General features: G+C 36.8%; 1 non-coding gene across 1 annotated transcript; it reads right to left on the reverse strand.

Annotated features, from left to right (window-relative positions):
• Window positions 1-17,530: 17,530 nt before the first annotated feature.
• trnat-cgu lies at window positions 17,531-17,602 on the reverse strand. The gene has a single exon. It is a non-coding gene; the product is annotated as a tRNA-Thr (tRNA).
• Window positions 17,603-20,261: the final 2,659 nt, after the last annotated feature.

The following is a 20,261-nucleotide window of genomic DNA, read 5'->3' on the forward strand; positions in this document are numbered from 1 at the left end:
TGTTCACACCATCTTATAAATGCAACTGACATAATCTTTCAATAGTCCATTTACTGGCTTTTTTAATCAAAATTCACTCAAAAATAATAATTATTTGTTTATGCCAAAATAATAAGTTTATTATAAAATATCAAAATGTTATCAAACATCAAACTACAGCCCTGGTAAGATGAAAGAATGAATGAATGAATGATCACAGATTTCATATCGGTTGTGCACTTTACAGACAACAGGCAACACTTCACTTAACCGGGGGGCCAGGGCCAAATAGGGGGCCTCAAACTTCCATAGTGTGCTTAAAGCAACTGTAAGTTTTTTATTATTATTATTTAAATATTTATAATTATTTTTTTTATTTTTTTTTAAATCAGTTTCAAAATCATTCTGATGATACACTGACTCATAATAAGGCCAATATTGTTGGTTTCTTTCCCACACTCTGCCCCAAACGTATGTTGGAGTATGTAAGTCTGGTAAGCGTGTACAGGCATGCTGATTTACTGCAGCAACCAATACACATCTACAGTGATCCAAAACAGTAATATATCAACAACATGGAATTAGATTTAACTGTTGGGGGCTCCAAAGTCGCAAAAAACACAAAACTACAAACAGCTGCTTTAGGAAAGGGGTCTCCACACTCCACACTGCTGGGGTCCTGCAGAGTTTAGCTTCAACAGCAATTAAACACATCTGAATCAGCGAATCGGGGTCTTACCAGGCATGCTAGAAACTTCCAGGCAGGAGTGTTGAGGCAATTTGGAGCTAAACTCTGCAGGACAGTGGCCCTCCACGACCGAGTGTGGACATCCCTGCTTTAGGCTGACTTAAAACAAGTCAAAACAACTTCACATGAAGATATTTCTTATTTGAATCCCCCTCATTATGTATATTTCATATATATTTCAAATATATTTTTACCACAGTAGGGTGATTTCTAAAGCTGGAAAAAAATGTTAATGTTAATGGGATACTCCACCCCAAAATGGAAATTTTTTCATTAATCACTTACCCCCGTGTCGTTCCAAACCCATAAAAGCTCCATTCGTCTTTTGAACACAATTTAAGGTATTTTGGATGAAAACCTGGAGGCTTGAGACTGTCCCATAGACTGCCAAGTAAAAAACAGTGTCAAGGTCCATAAAAGGTATGAAAGTCGTCGTCAGAATAGTCCATCTGCCATCAGACGTGCAATCTGGGTTATATGACATGATGGGAACACATTTTTGTAAGCAAAAAAATAAATAAAAAAACAACGACTTAATTCAACAATTCCTTTGTCTACGGTCTTCTCTGTGTCTCTTCATATCACTGTATGCTCTTCTGTGTCATCCGCACCACAAGGATGCACTGTTTTCTTTCAAATCAAAGCTAAATACATGTAGAAACAGCGCATCCTTGTGGTGTGGCTGATACAGAAGAGCATAGAGCATATGCTGATCTGGAGACACACAGAGGAGACTTGACAAAGGAATTGTTGAATAAAGTCGTTTGGGGTGGAGTATCCCTTTAATTAATAAAATCCTCATGTGCGTTTTTATAATGAAAGCAAATTTCTAGTTGTCAAGCTCTAAAATATTTAATCAGGTAGAAATGACAAATATATATATATATAAATATAATCCTTATCCAGTAAATCACAAACAACAACAAAAAGGCAGTGATCTTTTGAATATGGTTGTGGACAATGTGAAAACAGTTTAAATATAATAAAACTTCATGTAATTAATCTGAATACTTTCAAACTCTTATAACTTTGTAAGTCCCAAAGGAAAGATAGAAAGTTTTAATACACAGTTTATGCCTAGACTAATGTAGCATTAAAAAGGTAGCCTATTACTCAGCATAGAAACAGAACATGATGAATGGATCATTCTGGAGCTTTGAATATGACCATAGCTGGTCTGGTTTGCAATTTCCTTTACCTAAAATGAATGTGTTAACATCCAGGGAATGATGGGAATTCTGAAGCTGGCAAAGATTATGTTGTCTTTTCTAAGCCAAGGAGGAAATCTAGCTCCCACCCACCTCGTGTCCTTAAAAGTCTCCTCATAAATGGTGTGCGTCCTTTCTCAAGGTCTAATGCTTATCCTCACTCACATTCTCAGCATTACACAGAAATGACATCAGGTTCATTAATAGAGCTTGTTGTCTTTTATATGAAGGTAAGAGCTGAATGAACCTAGACATCGGTCTGCTGGATGCATGAAATCAACCACTAGGTGGCATCATACCATCAGTTTTTATTTACACACGAACCACAGAAAATAATAGGCCTTTGTTCGTTTTCACTTTATTGTTTCAGAGCAATCAGCGTTATTTTAAAATATACAACATAATATAAAAACTATTTTAATTATATATTTTATAAATGCATTACTTTTTAAACGACATCCATGTCAGGCCCAGACAATGACTAAAGTCGTTCATGCATACCCTTACCAAAAAGTAGTATACTTCAAGTTTATTTTATTAAGTATACTTAAGTAAAGTTCAAGTATATTTAGACGTTTTGTAAGTATAAGTCAAGTATACTTAAATGTCATTTTAAGTATATTTCTGAGAAGTACATAAAGCCCATTTCTGAGAAGTACATAAAAAGTAAACTAAAAGCATACTTTCCTATTTTTAGTTTAAAAGAGGTATACTAATAGCACACTTGAATAAACTTCTTTTTCGTAAGGGTAGCCTTAATGCTAATAGTGAATATTGTTTTTTAAAGATAGCCTAGGCCTATTTCCTATATGTATTTTTGGTCTTATCAATACTAGCTCTATTCAAGACCTTACAAAGCCTGGTGTACCAAATCATTAATAGACAAAGAATACACAGTGCTTACATATAGATATTCCACTGTCTGCGCACATCTGCACACTGTCTGTATATCAGTTGTGTTGGCTCATATGTAGGCTAGATGATAATAACACCGGCATGGTAAATCATGCTAATCTGTCTTTTGTTTTTCTGTGGTGCTTGCTAAAGGATTTAAATGATCATAACTGGCCTTTGTATCCCATAGTTCACTCCTTACATGGGACTCTCATGTGAAGTTCCTCACGGTCTGTTGTCAGGCAGGGTGAAGCTATCTGAAACAGGAGAAGATCTGCCCAACAGCCACAGCCAAGGACTGAGATCTAAATATCTAGGGCAAGTTCTACAAACACTCATTCAATTGTGTCCTCCCATCAGCGGTTAATAAGCGATGAAGTTATGGAAGTCATATGCCTCTGCAGTCACATGGAAGGAGGGGAAGAAGAGGGTTCTTATTTTCATGTCTGCATGTCTGCTTGTTTACTTCCTCCGAGAGCATCTTGAAATTGTAGACAATGCTCTAACTTGTTGGACTATTTAACTCCTGGCGCATGGGAATTTCTTTATCTATCGCCATGAAGTGCATCTGGTTGCTGGAAGCTGAAAAACAAAACAACTGTAACTTCAATCCTTCTGTACTGTAGGTCAAGGGAAAACATAAAACTAATGATGGAAAGGAATATATCAACATGCTTAATCTTATAAATCATGACACCTTCACATTTCTACTTGGATGGATATGGATATTTGTTAATCAATTTAAGATTGTTTGCATGCAGTCCAAAACTATGTACGATGGTATTTTTGATCAATTTTACTCATTAAGTCATTAAGTTGAACTCATTCAGTTTAATCATTTTTGGGGGGCATTTTAAGGCACCCCTAAATACAATATAATATCAATGTTTTAGATGCAAATATACATTTCATCTCTTAATTATGCTAAATGATGCTTTTCTCTCAATTTACAGAGTCATCTTTCTGCAGTGTATTAAAATGTGTTTTTGAGGGCTTCTGTACAAGTTCCCAGAACAACACAAGACAAAGGTAACATGTAAACATGATCATGAATTCTGAGTACAATTGTGCAATTGTCCCAAACACCTGGACTCAATTGATTGTTAAGTGGAAAACTAGAAAGAAATATCACAAGTTGCACCTTTAAACACCTTTAACAAGTAGCTGCTGGGAAAAGGGAACAGGAAGGTCTCCAGTGGTTTCTTCTGAACATTTAAAGGAATCCAGTGATCACAATAACCAAAGGTTTTGTTAGTAGCAATGCCTTCAAACACAGAAGATAAATGGAACATTTAGAAACATCCATGCAGTACACAGAATGCAAGTGGTGACCAACTTGCTCTCTGTCTTTAAGATGGTAAATAAAAGTTGTAACATTACTAGTTTCACCAGGGGTATAATTGCTTCTCTTCAGCAAGTACTGTATAATCTTGTTCCCATGTGTAATCCAGCAGCCTAGATGATCACCTTCATAATAGCAAGCCTTATAATTACTTTCAAGGTTTAATGGCCTGCACTCGAACAGCTCTACAAGTTGTATCAGCGGGTTTATTTGGAGCTTGGCATTAGCTCATCCAAAAAAAAAATAAAAAATAAAAAACCATTCCACATGTCTTTCCAGAAAAGGGCTTTAAACTCCACTTTTGGCTGTGTAAAAAGCATTATGATCACATGATAAGGCTGACCATGGCTTAATTGGTGTAACTTGATAGCATATTGCTGTGGCTTCACACCCTGATACATGGATTTAATTGAAGTCTCTGGAGATCAGCTAACATATGGAGCTCCTCTCACTGTCTCCTACCTGGCAACTGGAGCAAGGAAAGAATCTCTGGCCTTTTTTTTTTTTAACAGCGCTATGAGTGTAGATGGTGTTGTATCAGCTCAGCTGACCTGTAGTCTCATGACATTAGATACCATTTCTGGTTTTCTGTGACTAAAGTCAACATTTCAAGTATGATTGTATTTTTTCATGGGTTTTTCAATCCATTTTGTTTGCCACAAAAGTTCTTTACTAAAACACTAGAAAGCTTGAAGTAGCATTCAGAACTGATTTTGCTGACAAACTGAATCTGTCACAACAGGAGGAGTGAATTGTTGTTGATTTTTTTTTAACTGAGATTTTTTAGTCCACAAATGAATTCATACGGTTTTGTTCTTTTGAATAAAGCATTTTGGAATAATAATATATCTATATGTATCTATTACAGTTTTATTTTACACAATCGCCTTGGCGTTAATATCAGAACCTTGATGTCATTTTTTCTAATATCTACACTCTTTACTCTTTACCATTGCTTAGATACAATACATAAACCTAAGATCATTTGTTTATTGAACTAAATTCACTTGTTTTCACAACATCCAAGTCTTACCATTTCAAAATGCACTTTACACCAAGATGACTGTTTATTCATTTCGTTGCAATGGTCTAGCTGAGTAAAGTTTTATGGAAACAATATTCCATGTTTAGATCATGAAAGTTTCAGGATAAGGAGATTGATTATGTGGAACGTGAACCATTTGGATTACATACTTCATCATCATTCTTTTTCAGACACTTTTTCTATGGTCCCATGTACCGCTTTTCCAAACATTTTGTTTTGATTGTTTTGCCTTTTATATTAAGCCAGTTACAAGTTAAGGCAGAAATACTGCAGTTAACGTTTTACTGTGCTGTTGTGTTTTTTATTTTTTGTAGTTATTATTTTTTATGATTTGATGTATTTCATCAATACTGTAAATACGGCAGTATTTAATAATCAATGTGTTGAATGAGATGGACAGACAACTAGATGAGTAGATGGGTATGTGAAAATGACATGGATCTGTGATCGATACTTTCTTTTGATTTGACTGATGAAAGAAATGTCTGGACTTGTAGCATACAGTAAATCATTTTTCTCAAATGGGCTGTTTCTCTGGGAGCAGAGACGCAAGTCATAACCTGTCTCATCTGTTTCAGTCTAAAAACTCTTCCCTGGCCTTGTCATATAAACATGTAAATGAAAGAAAGGGAAGCGGTACCACTGATCCATAACTGCCCTCTGTCTTTACAGATGTTGCACACACTGTCATGTAATTTATGTGCATCTTGTCCTTCACTTTGAAACTATAAATCCATTCGGTGGGCAGAAACACTGAGGATGTAACTCAGAAATAAAAGCCGTGTGTACTGGCTTCCTTTCTCATTTCCCCTTGAAAAAGGCCCAAGACACAGCAGCCACAAGAGCAAACAGGAAGTAAATCTTCAAGGACTACCACTTGGGAATCATCGTAGCGAGTTCCCCCAAAACCCAAAGGCATACAACTGCTCCTCGCTGCGAACGCAGACAAGAAAAATGTCAGCTGTGAGACAAACATGCTAACAAATGAATATCAGATGACTGCCCGCCACCTTAATGCATGAAGCTGGGCTCAGCTTTAATTCAGAATAGACATTCATTCATTTGGTTTGGCTGTGGGGGGGTGGCATGTGGTTTCAGTTAAGAGCTGAACTGCTAGGGAGCTTCGTCTAATGTGTGTGTGTCTCTCTCTTGCTTCTCCCTGACCCCATGACTCATGACAGCATGGCTATGCTCCTCTCCCACACAACAGGAGCATTACAGATACAAAGAATGCAGACTAATGGTTTGCCACGCGGTAATACCCCTGCAGGAAGAGGATGCATGGATCATAAAATTTAAGTCTTGCAAGGCATTCATCGACAATAGAGCCAGTCAGCATTTTCCCTCACCCCCTCTGATCTCTTAAATAGATCAAGGGAACAAAAATACCTCTCAATAGATAACTTGCACTGTAGTTGACATGTGCTTCTTTGTGTAATATTGGGAGGTGTGGAGCTCGATCCAGATGTCATTTTCACCACTGCATTATGAGATGTTTTTAAAAGAATAGTTCAAGTTAAAGGAATAGTCCATCCAAAAATGAAAAATCATTTACTCAGTGCCTCATGTCTTATCCGTATGACTTTCTGTCTTATTTAGAACATAAAAATGTTTTAGTTTTAGTGGCCATTGACTTATATTGTAAGGGCAAAAATAAGCAATGAGATATTTCTCAAGATGTCTTATGTTCCCTATGCAGGGGGTGGTAATCAACATGTCATGAATTCTGTAGATTGTACTGAACCTGGAATACTCCATAAATATCGATATTGCATTCATAATCCATTGTGAATAAAATTTACTGCACACTCTTTAAAATAACGTTTCTTTATTGGCAAACATAGTCCTATGAAAAAGTTCTTCACACTAAGAAAAAAACAATTTTTAAGAACTGTTCACTAAAAGGTTATTCAGGAATCCAAAAAATGGTTCTTATATGCCCCCGCTGTGAAAACTCCCTTTTGGAACCTTGATTTTTAAAAGTGCTGAGAAATAAGATGTTTGCAGCAGCAGTCAGAAGCCAATTTACTGTGTCAGAGGAGCATGTAGCCATTGTGTGATGAGCTTGTGATAACCACAAAGACAGTGTAGAAAGCCAAAGAGCATGATCCATTACTGAGCCCACTGGCAAATCAAAACAACAAAACCAGCACTGTCAGGTCTGTAATCTCTTTTAAATGTGCACCAGATGGCAAGACAACTTTGATAGCATGTTTGGTGAGAGATAATTATTTTGTAAACCCAGGTCTTTAAAGTTTTGTACTGTTAATCGTCATGAAATCTCTACTGTGGTGGTAAACTATCTACTTTTGGGATTGCTAACAACAGTGGTCAGCAAACAAGACAATAAAAACACAGAGAACATGCATCACTATGCAGTAATGCTGTTAACAGTGGCAAAGCTGTTAGTTCAGCTGTTTCTCAGTAGCGAGATGTCACAATTTTCAAAGTTACATAGATTTAGCAAAGCTGTTTTGGTTAAGTAATGTGTAGCATTATGTACTAAAATTCTAAATTTGACAAAATTTCCGCAGTACAGATGTGTGTACAGACTTCAGTATTTGCTGATGTGCTGTTTAGAATCAGAATTTGAAAATTTTTAATTTAGAATCAGAAGTCTGATTCAGGAAAAAACAACCCTTACAAATAAATTAATTTCAGTCGGTCTGAAAGACTGAAGTTATCAGTTTAAGTTTGAATCAGTCAGAGTAGTTCTAGTGTACATTCGTCTGAATCATCTGGGTGGTTCCTCCAAATGGCTCCTCTCCACTCAACCTCACTCTGCACCGTTTACAGTAAAGGCCTGTTAACACCAAGGTTGATAGCTATAACAATAGCTATAAAGTTTTAATAATCTTACTAATTCTCCAAGTCCACACAACAACTATAACGTTAAAGGGATACTCCACCCCAAAATGAACATTTTGTCATTAATCACTTACCCCCATGTCGTTCCAAACCCGTAAAAGCTTTGTTCATCTTAAAATATTTTGGATGAAAACCAGGAGGTTTAAGACTGTACCATTGACTGCCAAGTAAAATACACTGTCAAGGTCCAGAAAAGTATGAAAAGCATCGTCAGAATAGTCCATCTGCCTTCAGTGGTTCAACCGTAACCTTATGAAGCGACGAGAATACATTTTGTACGCGAATAAAACAAAAATAATGACTTTAACAATTTTTCTCCTCTGTCTCTCTCTACATCACTGTAGTGCCATTTTGGAGAAATTGAGCTGAACACAGGCAGCATACGCTCTTCTGCGTCAGCCGCACCACAAGGATACGTTTTCTACGTGTATTTATGCTTTGATTTGAAAAGAAAACAGTGCATCCTTGTGTCACTGCTGACACTGAAAAAAAGTGACTGTGTTCAGCTTACATTCTCCGAAATGGCGCTACGGTGATGCGGAGAGACACAAAGGAGAAAAGAATTGTTGAATAAAGTCGTTATTTTTGTTTCAGGGTGCTTTCACACTTGGTTCGCTTGCCTGGTTCGAACCAGAGTTCGATAGCTCCCCCCTCCCCCTGCCCCCGCTGGACTGCATTCATATTATTTTATTTGGTTCCAAACCATGGTTTGTTTGCGTCATCAAGCCAGCAGCTGTTTACCCCGTTGGTTAGTAACGACAGTGCAGGAGAAAGCAGCAAATGCATAACATTGCTCTCTGCACTTTTATATATTTATGTTTTTGAACCGTTTGTTTTGTTTACAAAGCTTCGGTACATAACGGCACTCACGTCTGTCTTACAAATGTACTGCAAATGATCTAAAGAACACTGAAGGCGAACAGAAATTAGATATACAGCTCTCTGTTTGCAGCGTGTCAGTCACGCTCGTAAGGAAAGTGAGTAAAACACACACACAAACACACATTTTAATCAAATACGCCATTAATAGCGGTTCACTTCCGCGATTTGTATGATTTGTACAATTGCATTCACATCAGCAATGAACCGTACCGGAGTTCACAAGAACCGTACCCCAGACCACCTTTTTTAAGTGGACTCAGGTACGGTTCGCGGCTGCGCACCCGAGTTCGGAAGACAGTGTTCACATCATCCAAACAAACCGACCTCTGACGTCAATCGAACCCGGGTGCACACCAAAAGTGCTAGTGTGAAAGCACCCTTATTCATGTACAAAAAGTATTGTCGTCGCTTCATAACGTTATGGTAGAATCACTGATGGCATATGGACTATTCTGACGATGCTTTTCATACTTTTCTGGACCTTAACAGTGTATTTTATTTGGCAGTCTATGGGACAGTCACAAGCCTCCCGGTTTTCATCCAAAATATCCTTAATTGTGTTCCTGAAGACGAATGAAGGTTTTACGGGTTTGGAACAACATGGGGGTAAGTGATTAATGACAAAATTTTCATTTTGGGATGGAGCATCCCTTTAATGACACAGAGGAGTGATATGGTGGCAAACTCCCCAGCTGAAGAACAATAAGAACATTTTCAGCCAATCAGAAAGTAAAGAGTTCAAGCATTTAAAGTAGCAGGTCATCCAAAAATTTAAATTCTGTCCTCATTTACTCATCCTCATGTCTATGGAAGTCAATGGCTACAGTTAACTGTTTGGTTACCAACATTCTTCAAAATATCTTCTTTTGTGTTCCACAGATGAAAGAAACTCATACAGGTTTGGAAGTATATTAGCATTTTAATTTTTGGGTGAACTCTCTTTAAAGCAGCAGATGACAAAACTGCAGCTCACGCTTATAATAAACATACTGTTATTGACCATAAATGTGGTAGACCGGCGTCTTCTACTGTAGTGCCATACGTTTCACGTTTTTTAAAGAGATCCCACATTCTTTTCCATTCATCAGTGCTGGATTCAGATACTATCAGATCTCTGCATTCAGATACTATCATGCGTTTTTAAAGGCAAAACCGTGTGATCAGCCCCTTATGGCTATCCTTAAGAAGTCAGAAATAGCTGTCAAATTGGACAGATACTAAAGCACTTCTCATAAGCTAAGCAGATGAAGACAACAGTGCAGCATTTAAATGACATTTCTGATGATTGACATCACAGAGTTTACCTGTATTTTGGTGCTTAATGGTATTTTAAGGGTAAAACAGAAGGAAATATGTTGATTATGTGAACAGCAGATATAAGTAATTTACTGGAAAAGTGAGTTTGACAATTTAAAGGTGATTTAGCTAGTTTAATGTGTAAAAATGGCTATTTTATCTCAGAGGTCAAACATTATCTCTGAGAGTGAAAATAGGCAGAAATGGTCAAAACTAAAAAAATAAGTGTACAAATTAAAGCAGACTCAAGAGTGTCTATTGTGTTCTGTTTAAAAAGTTCAAGAATTAATATTAGCCTATCTGTATAAAATTGTGTATCTTGTTTAAAATGTGAACTTTTCTTCATGTGTTGTAGCTGATGCACCACAGTTTCTCACACGGGATCAGTTTCTTCCTGTCTACTTTTGTAAAATATGTTTAAAATGATGTCCACTCATGAAGACTGCAGTCATTTCAGCGGCCAAAAAAAAGCTATTTTATTTTACACTGAGCAGACTGCCTCACGGGGTCATGATCAAGATCATATGACTAGCTGAATACTACATGATTTATCTTGGTAACCCCCCCATTACCAGACAGTGGACACATTCGCTCAGAGAATAAATGAATCATGTCTACTGCGAACAGATAAATTCCAAAGTGGCAAAAAAAAAAAAAAAAAAACTATTGCTTTCACATACACAGCATCTGCAGGTTGAAGACTTATAATTCTATATATATTCTGTGGGGTATAACACAGGATTTAAACAATATAAACAACACATTTTTTTAAACAAAAGGATTCCAACCTTTTGTTTAAGGATATCTAAGAGATACCAGATACACCAGTTACCAATATTTGAAATGATCAGCAAAATGACATTGAAGTGAAATTGAAAAGCTTGGATTGATCTGTCTCAGATATAGATAGATATACTCTCATGCCAGAAGCAGCAAGGTGATTTTTACGCGCTCTAAAGATATGCACCCTGTTTTCTGTTCAAACTTTCTGTTGATTTCTAAATATAACTGTAGGGCAAGAACATATTCCTCTTGCATTGCGCAAGGGCAAAACAGTCACGTGTGACTTTCTTATATATCTTACCCTGCTGACACCTGTGAGAATCATTGCATGGGATGGTGTTTCTACAAACCCGTTGGTGCACCAGCAGAAGAATTATTGCATGGTTACGTCTTGACGTTTAAGATACACCTATTGGCATTTACAAGCACTGTAACGAGCACTGTAGCCATATTTAATGGTGTGATATTTCCTACCCTGCAAATTAAGTGTTTCTTCTTGTTTATGAAAGGTCTTTTTATGAAGAAAGCGGCACGCATGAATTACTTCTCTAATTATGGCTGCTGATTGAGGGCCTTTGCAATGCACTGTATGAACTGTATAAAAAAAAGGCCTATTGTGAGCCATATTGATGATTTGGTTGTTTACATTAGTTTTTAAACTGTAATAAAATGCATTCTCAGCTCATCATTTCTAGACAAGTTTATTTCCCAATGGATTCAGTTCAATTTGTCTAAACCTTACAATGCCTGCTATTTTGTTAACAAACTCACTGTACTGATTTAGACTGACATAAATTATAATGAAAATATGAAAATACATTTTTAAATTATATTCTTTCTCTATAGCCTATCACATGTAATAATAATAATCATTATTAATCCATTCATTTAAATACATCGAAAGCACTGAAATTAGGCATGTGATGTTTACAAAACAATTTTTATTTGGTATGAGCCTACAGTTTTACCCCAAGGAAAGGGTGAAAGATGTAGATTACAGAAGAGAGAAACCCTTTTTGCTGCCTGTTTCCAAAGTAACTTTTTTTCGTTTGATCCATCAAGAGGTTCACTTATTTGAGCAAACGATAAGATCTTTTAATCAGTTTTTGATCTTTTAAAATTAAGCTAACATAACGGCTTAGTTTATAATTAGATGCAATGGGATCTTCTTATGTTATCAAATAATGTACGCTGACAGTAATGACAACTTCATACAAAAAAAAACTAACTTACCTGCTAACTGCTATTTGTGTACAATAAATAAAACAAACCCAAACATCGGAAGAGCTGGAGAGATTTCAAACATCACCTTCTCAACAGTGGAGCCTCTGGAGTGAATGGGTGCCGTCAGAATGAGAGTCCAAACAGCTAATAAAAACATCATCAATAATCCACACGACTTCAGTCCATCAAAAAAAAAAAAAAAATAATTGACCTGTGAAAAGCTGTGTGTTTGTAAGAAAAATCTTTCATATATTTTTAGCTTGATCTATGCCTATTTCTTTCCTGATTTAGACGAAATAACTTTTTCACCGGAGAAAGCAAAATAATGGATAAAGGACCCATATTTTAGCCGGAAGCAACAGTCTTAATGGTGGATTTGTTTATTAAAAATACGCAGCTTGTGGATTATTGTGATGTTTTTATCAGCTGTTTAAAGTCTCATTCTGACGGCACCATGACAAAGTTTCTCTAAATCAGTTTCAGTGAAAATACAAACTCATCTACATCTTGAATCAGAGTAAATACATTTTTGATGAGCGTGAGGACTCTCTTTGTCAGGGCAAGATTCTACACGGGGGTTTTTGACAACACAAACCATTTCATGTAAAACTGTTAATGTGAACTGCCAACTCAGCACAAATGGCTCTCCAGTGCATTTTTTAAAACTGATTCAGAGGCCTTAATGACGTCAAAAGGAACAATAAGCAAGTCACTTAGGAAGAAATACAATACTATGCTTTAGAGAGTCAAAACATTTTAAGTGTGAACTTGTTTGGCGTTTTTAAGATCTCGTATTTTAAAAAAAGTGTTCTTTGAAAGTGGCTGGAAAGCATGTGTTGCTCATACTGTTTGCTTTCTAATTAATATAAAAAAAAATTAACATATACAAATGTGTGTCCCTAAAATCTATTACAGTACAGGCATCACAACTCTGTCATGTGAAGTGAGTTCAGTGAGGAAGGATGAACTGTTGGCTGTGTGGGGTGTCAATAATTACTTTCCCATCTGAAACTCTCCCTTCTCCTATTACCATGAGTAGCCATAACAGAGCCACAGAACAGAGAAAGCACCCAGCTAATTCCAGCAGGACGTGTGCCCAGAGATTTTAAAGACGTACAAGCCAGAATGCAAGCCAAAATGCCTGCAAATGTATTGTTACTATAGTGAATCTGAACCATAGGCCATTTAATTTTATTAAAGATGGCTAAAAATAAATCACAGAGTATGTGAAAGTTTACTACTCAGTAATCTCAAGTATTCCACTTTTGCAAGTCATAACAAAACTAACATGTGGCATTAGGCTCATCACATTCTTGGAATCACATCCTGTTCCCTCGACTAGCAATAGACCCCTTGTTCTTATAATAACATGGCATGATATGTTTTAGAGTGCACTAAAAGATCACCAAGATACATTAATGATACGTTTCTATGGCTGTTCCTGCTGTTTTTAATGATCATTCCTTTTGTTGTTGCCCCGTATTGTTTACATAAAGCACATAGCAGTGTATAATACTCCAGTCTTCATTCATTCTTGTCAGTGATAGCTTTGGGCAGTGTCTCATAATTAAATCATGATTGACGTGAATGGCCTCTGTAGAGTGTCAAACTCCTATATAACCATTTATGAACAGCATTCTTTATAACGACAGACAAATGATTTCCATAGAGCTGCGAATTTACTCGGACTGTAGAAATTCCTTTGGTGCTTGTCTGTTCTGTCTGTGTGAGCGGCCCCTCAGGGGATGGGCCCATTCTATATATTTCAGCAAGAAGATCAAACTGTGCCTGACATAAAATGGAGTCTGAGAATGAAACCAGATTGTTTCCACCATCAGCTGGATGACAGAATGCTTGAGTAGATGCAGCAGATGCTTAAGGCATTTAGTGAGCTGTCTTTGGTGCAGCACAACATAACTGAGCACCAAACATAATGTGCGATATTCCCAAATGAATGGGACTGGTGGTATTAGCAGTGTCCATTCAATGTAACATACGTAAGTGTAGGCAGACTGTGGAGGTCAGTCCTTGGAACACACAACTCTTTTCGATTGCCAAAAGCAAAATTCATCTGCAATAATAGCAGACTACGCATTCATAGTATCTAAAATATAAATGGTGATCAGTGCAAGAGCAATAAGGATTTTTAGGGGCATTATGATGGTGAAACTGAAACACAAGTGCCCCCAAAAGCCCCTCATTCTCCCTGCAGCATTACATTTAGACTAGCGTAATTTCAGATCATATGCTTTTGCAACAGTCTGTGTTGATTTTGTGACTACACTGGTTCCATGAAGAACCTTTAACATTCGCACTGGAAAAGGGTTCTTTAGATTATTAAAATCTTCTTTGCCTTAAGAAATGAATGGTTCTTTTAAGAATTGTTCACTGGAAACCAAAAATTGTTCTTTCATGCAATCGCTGTGGAAACTCCCTTATGGAAGTGGTATAGTGTGAACAAGTTTATACACAACTTTTATGCAATAAAACCATTTGCCTCACAATCGGGTACAAACATGTCATAATGATGTAATCATATTAAATTAAGTACCTGATACAGTTGTTTGAGAAATAACTACTTTAAGTTTAACTATGTACTCTTGTCACGCTGTTAGAGTGAGTCCCAGAAGCGGGACTTTGCGGGCCAGTTGGATTGAGATAAATACTCATCTTGCCCCCAAAGTCCCGTCACTGAAATCACAATGCATATATATACTCAAACACAGACAGATAAGAATATTATGACTAAATCTATTTACCAGAATTATGACTAAAGCATTAATTTCCTCTGTAATTTGATATACATATGACTAATATTAACCAAACATTTGTTTTTGTTTTTCAACTAAGCACATAACTTCTATTATCTTATAGCCATATAGGCATTATTTTGACACACTCATCTCTGACCGATGACAGAATTCTTCCTGATTGTTACACTGAAACATATGTTTTTTTCTGTGAAACTGCTTTGTATTGTGAAAAGTGTTATTTACATAAACTTGAATATGGCAAATGCCATGCATGCTCATTAATTTGACATTTGTAGGCTTGTTTCTAAGACATTTGATCACAAATCACAGCAAGTGACCTTCTTCAGCCATGTCTCCAAGTGAAAAATGTTACATGTATGCATGCACTAACATAATACAATGGGTACAAAATCGATCACTAACTTTTCAAGCGTATGATTTGAGGATGACGTTAGATAGCTTTATTAAAACGCTATCCGACCTATTACGGGCTTTTGTTAGGAGACATAGGCGTCAGTTGAGTCCCAGACAGTGTGTTCGACTCCCCAGAGAGTTCAGGTACTCTCTCAGACACAATCTGTCTGCTTCTGTCGGGAAGCAACATCAACGAAAAGGAGTAATATGCACCTAAAATGGCATGCTATTGCTTTAAAAGACACATCTCTATACGTCCCTGTTAAATTCGAACGCAAATTCCTATTGTAAGGGTTCGAAGAATGTCTATTATGACATCATCAGTGGAATGAATAAGTATTCTGACCCAATTCCGATCACACCTGCCACTGAAAACACGCGCAAACGCATATCGATGTAAGTAATATAGCTTGAAACTTACCTCGAATGTATAAAACAGCACTGTGGGACTGAAAGAAACATCTGGCTGATCTGAATGAGATCTTGTTTCTTTAAGTGCACGCTATACGTGCTCCTGCTGGTGAGATGAGCAAGCGTCTAGAGCAGCAGACTGACTCTGTGCATGTTAAGATCTCTCTGCTCGTTCATTGCTTCATGGTCACGCTACTAGGTAAAGCAGGGGCCGTGCAGGGGGAGATGCCATTTTCAGCAACACACGCCAATTGTGCGCTAAATTCCTTGCTGACAGTCTCCAGTCTATTAATGATCATCAATGTGTGGCTGATCATCCTGCTGCCCGATGCTTTTCCTTTGCTTTAAAAGGGTGCAAGTTAAACACGTGGAACTGGATATGGAGCTGGCAGTTTCTATTTTCCTAGAAGTCATTTCCAAATATAGAAACTAGGAAGGGATGTTCTTAGAAACCCCCGAGTCGTTATGGCCGAGTTTACTTGTTTTGTCAGCTAAATCGCTAAGTGTTCGTGTTAGTTGAACGGAAGACCTAAATTACATTAATGATGCAACTGTATATGTATATGCAGATGTCGCTCTTGTTCTGCGCTGAACGTCACAGATACGTCAGTCTTTGAATAAGTGAAAACGTGATTTATTAATCTGCAATCAAACCTGTAGGATTACAGCATTGATTTATTGCTCTTTGTCGCCCTCTGTTGCTGAGATTTTGACGTTCCTTTTTGCTAAAGATGAAGATACCGTGACGTCACACACAGGCAACCTTCCGGGTTCCTCGGATAAGATGCTGCTGCTGATTCCATGTGTACCGTATATATAAGCATATTAACGACTTATTTGTCATACTTACCGTTTTATAATAAATATTTAATTCATTGTGCATTTGAATTTGAACATACTCACCAGACCCACACAATTTAAGATACAATTTCACCACATTATAAGTAGATATTCATTAGATCTAATCGCAGCTTTTTTTCTTCTTTCTTTTTTTGTATGCAGCTCAGTCAGTCGTTTGGATCTACGGATAATGTCGGAAATAACCTCTCGAATTTAAAATTATCTAAATTTTATATATATATATATATATATATATATATATATATATATATATATATATATATATATATATATATATATATATATATATATATATATATAGGACACTGATGAGTGTTTCAGACTCTCACATTTAAAAATGCAAATCAAAATACGGGAACAGTCCGGAAGTGGCGCTGCAACAAATCTTAGAAGGAAATGCAAAAAACGAGTGTTCTACGGGCTGCAGGATTCTAGAGGTATTATAGCACACATTTTTAGGCTACTGGGTTATTTTAGGTAAACTAATGCACCCAATCAACCATACAACGTTCACTGCCTATAAGTGAGAGTCCTCATGATGTATGATATGATATGATGATATACTCCCACTGTCCTGGAAGTTCCAGCCAGCTCCAGCACAACTGGACGAAATCTTAAAGTGATTAGAAGACCTGGTTGTGGAGTGTTTGTTAAGTTGATGACCCCTGGTCTAGACAAATCTTATTATGCCCATTTCTGAGGTTATTTCGTTTTTGAAGTAATCCGTGAACGCGTTAAGGGGCTGTACAACAATGAGGTAAACCCGTTTTGTCCATCAAGTCCATATATTATGAGCCTATGTTGGACTGGTTTGGACTTAAAAGGCACGGACGGGGTTCGAACCCGCGATCTTCGGTTTACGAGACCGACGCCTTACCACTTGGCCACCGCGCCTGCGCTCTGAGGCACAGTTCTCTGTCTTATATTCCGAACATCACTCAGTTTCCAGTATCTGTCCTGAGAATCCATGAGAGGATACTCGCATCACAAACTGCATTTAGCGTCTACGTGCAATTTTCAGTTCAAACACAAACCTACCCGTGAATGTTCAGGTTTCATGAGAACAATACTACCGCTGGAAACATCACATCACATCTGCTCTTCTCTGTAATGTCGAGTGAGAGCAAGCATAGCATCCATAAGAGAAATGCATGTGAATTGTATGTTTTAACGCTGTCCGTGGATTGTATGAAGTGGAAATATGTCGCTTTTAACATAAAATGGTAATTTTCGATCACTTTAGCCCAGAAGAAAACTGGTTCTTCTTATTAGTGATTCGTTCGTCTGTTAGAGTCGACTGTAAGGAAATTGTTTGGGACAATAACAAAACTATGCTGTGACATGTTGAAATTATAAACGATAGACTTTTGACATATACTTATACAAACAGAAAGGTAGTATTTCACATTTGTTTTCTTCTGGAAACAATCACTGTTTTGAATCAGCTTATTATAGTAAATTGTCCGAGTGAACCGATTCGCTAAAATGCATCGGACTTCCAAGGGCTCAGTGCGCATCTAGTTCATTCTCTTTACAAGTGATTCGTTACCTCCACCAGGGGAGGCTGTTGAATCGTGGCTTTACTTATGATAAAAGCTTAGTGGAGAGTTTGTTTGGTGCTCTGTCATGACTGCCATGCCCATACTATAAATTGAGGCTCTGGAGCTTCTGTCTAGACCTGATAATGTATGTGAAAAGTAGTGGAAGGATTTTTAATGCAGTTTTGTGTAACCTACCTGGGTCAAAATATCTGCATGGAATATAACCCGATTCTTATGATTATATCTCTAAAACAATAATATTTTTTTAAAAACAGAAAAAATACTATAGTGTTAAAAAAAATAATGAGTTTTGCATGATCATCTTAATCAGAACCCAAATCTGTTCATCATAGCTTTAAATTCTATTCACAGAATCTTTGTGGCTGTGGCCGCAACTCACTCAGAATTATATAAATATAATTGGAACCCCAGCCTGACTCGGCTGTGAAAATAAATCCGATTTTTTTTTATCCTTTTGATCTTTGATTTAAAAAAAAAAAAAATAATAATTCTAACCTGTCACTGAAACAAAAATAAAAAAATAAAAATGGGGGGAAATCTTATCATGAAATAAACGTTTTTCTCCAATACACGTTGGCCACAATTATTGGCCCCTTTTATTCAATACTTTTTGCAGCCTCCATTTGCAAAGGTTACAGCTCTGAGTCTTCACCTATGATGTCTGATGAGTTTGGAGAACAGCTGACAAGAGATCAGAGACCATTCCTTCATCCAGAATCACTCCAGATCCTTCAGATTCCCAGCTCCATGTCTGTGCTTCTCCTCTTTAGTTCACCACACTCATTTTCTATAGGGTTCAGGTCAGGGGACTGGGATGGCCATGGCAGAAACTTTGTTGTGCTCAGTGACCCATTTTTGTGTTGATTTAGATTTTTATTTTGGATCATTGTCCTGAATGAAGATCCAACCAAGGCCCATTGTAAGATTCTTAAAAGAGGCAGTCAGGTTTTGATTTTTTTATATGATAGAATCCATGATGCCATGTGTCTAAACACGATTTCCAGGACCTCTGAAAGACCTCCTTAGGCTTTCTGACCCCAAGACTCTCCTCCTCACGTGCATTAAGACAATATAGACACATTTCCTCTTCAAGGCAGATTCCTCACATCTACAGTTGATCGGAACGTCTTAATTATTGCCTTGATGGTGGAAATGGGAATTTTTCAGTACTTCAGCTACTTTCTTACAGTCACTTTTGCTGCACATCTGAACTGTGTTCTTTGGTTTTTCTCATTGTGATGGATGATTAGGGGAATCTGGACTTTGTAATACCTGATATTTCTACTCTTGTGAAACAGAAGGTCGGCTGGACAGTTTCATGTCACCCTGGTGTTCTAAAAATGTGAATACAAATGGGAATATACTTAAGTAATATTTTACTCAGAATTTCTAGGAGTAAGAATAATTGTGGCCAACATGTATTGGAGAAAAATGTTTATTTCATAATGTGATCCCCCACTTTCAATTGTTTTACCTAAATAGATTTTTGTGAATTTTTTTGACCTTTCAAAAGGTCAAGCAATCCATAATTATTTTTACAGCCTTCTTTCAGCCTTCTTTGCTAATAATTCTGACCACAACTATATATTTATATATATATATATATATATATATATATATATATATATATATATATATATATATCATAATATATAGATTTTTCTTCATATATGTATATATATGAAGAGTTCAGACGCATAAGCCTTCAAGTGCCATCTGAAATTTTCATCTAAAATTTGCATTTTTATTAAGTTCCTGTGTTCAGGTTCAGTAATTTTACTCAAATGGCAATGTATAGGTCCTTTTCTATGCTATTAAAGTTATCTGAACATAGATATATGATAAAAATGCTCATTTTAGAAGAAAACTTCAGATGGCTTTTGCATATATATATATATATAAGATAACCCTATGTGTTATGAGTCCCAACCTTGCTTTCATACACTAACCTTTCTTGCACATAAATACTGCATGATCATTATTTTGCACAC

The sequence above is a fragment of the Cyprinus carpio genome, chromosome A3 (assembly GCF_018340385.1).
Source record: "Cyprinus carpio isolate SPL01 chromosome A3, ASM1834038v1, whole genome shotgun sequence".
Classification (NCBI taxonomy): Eukaryota; Metazoa; Chordata; class Actinopteri; order Cypriniformes; family Cyprinidae; genus Cyprinus; species Cyprinus carpio.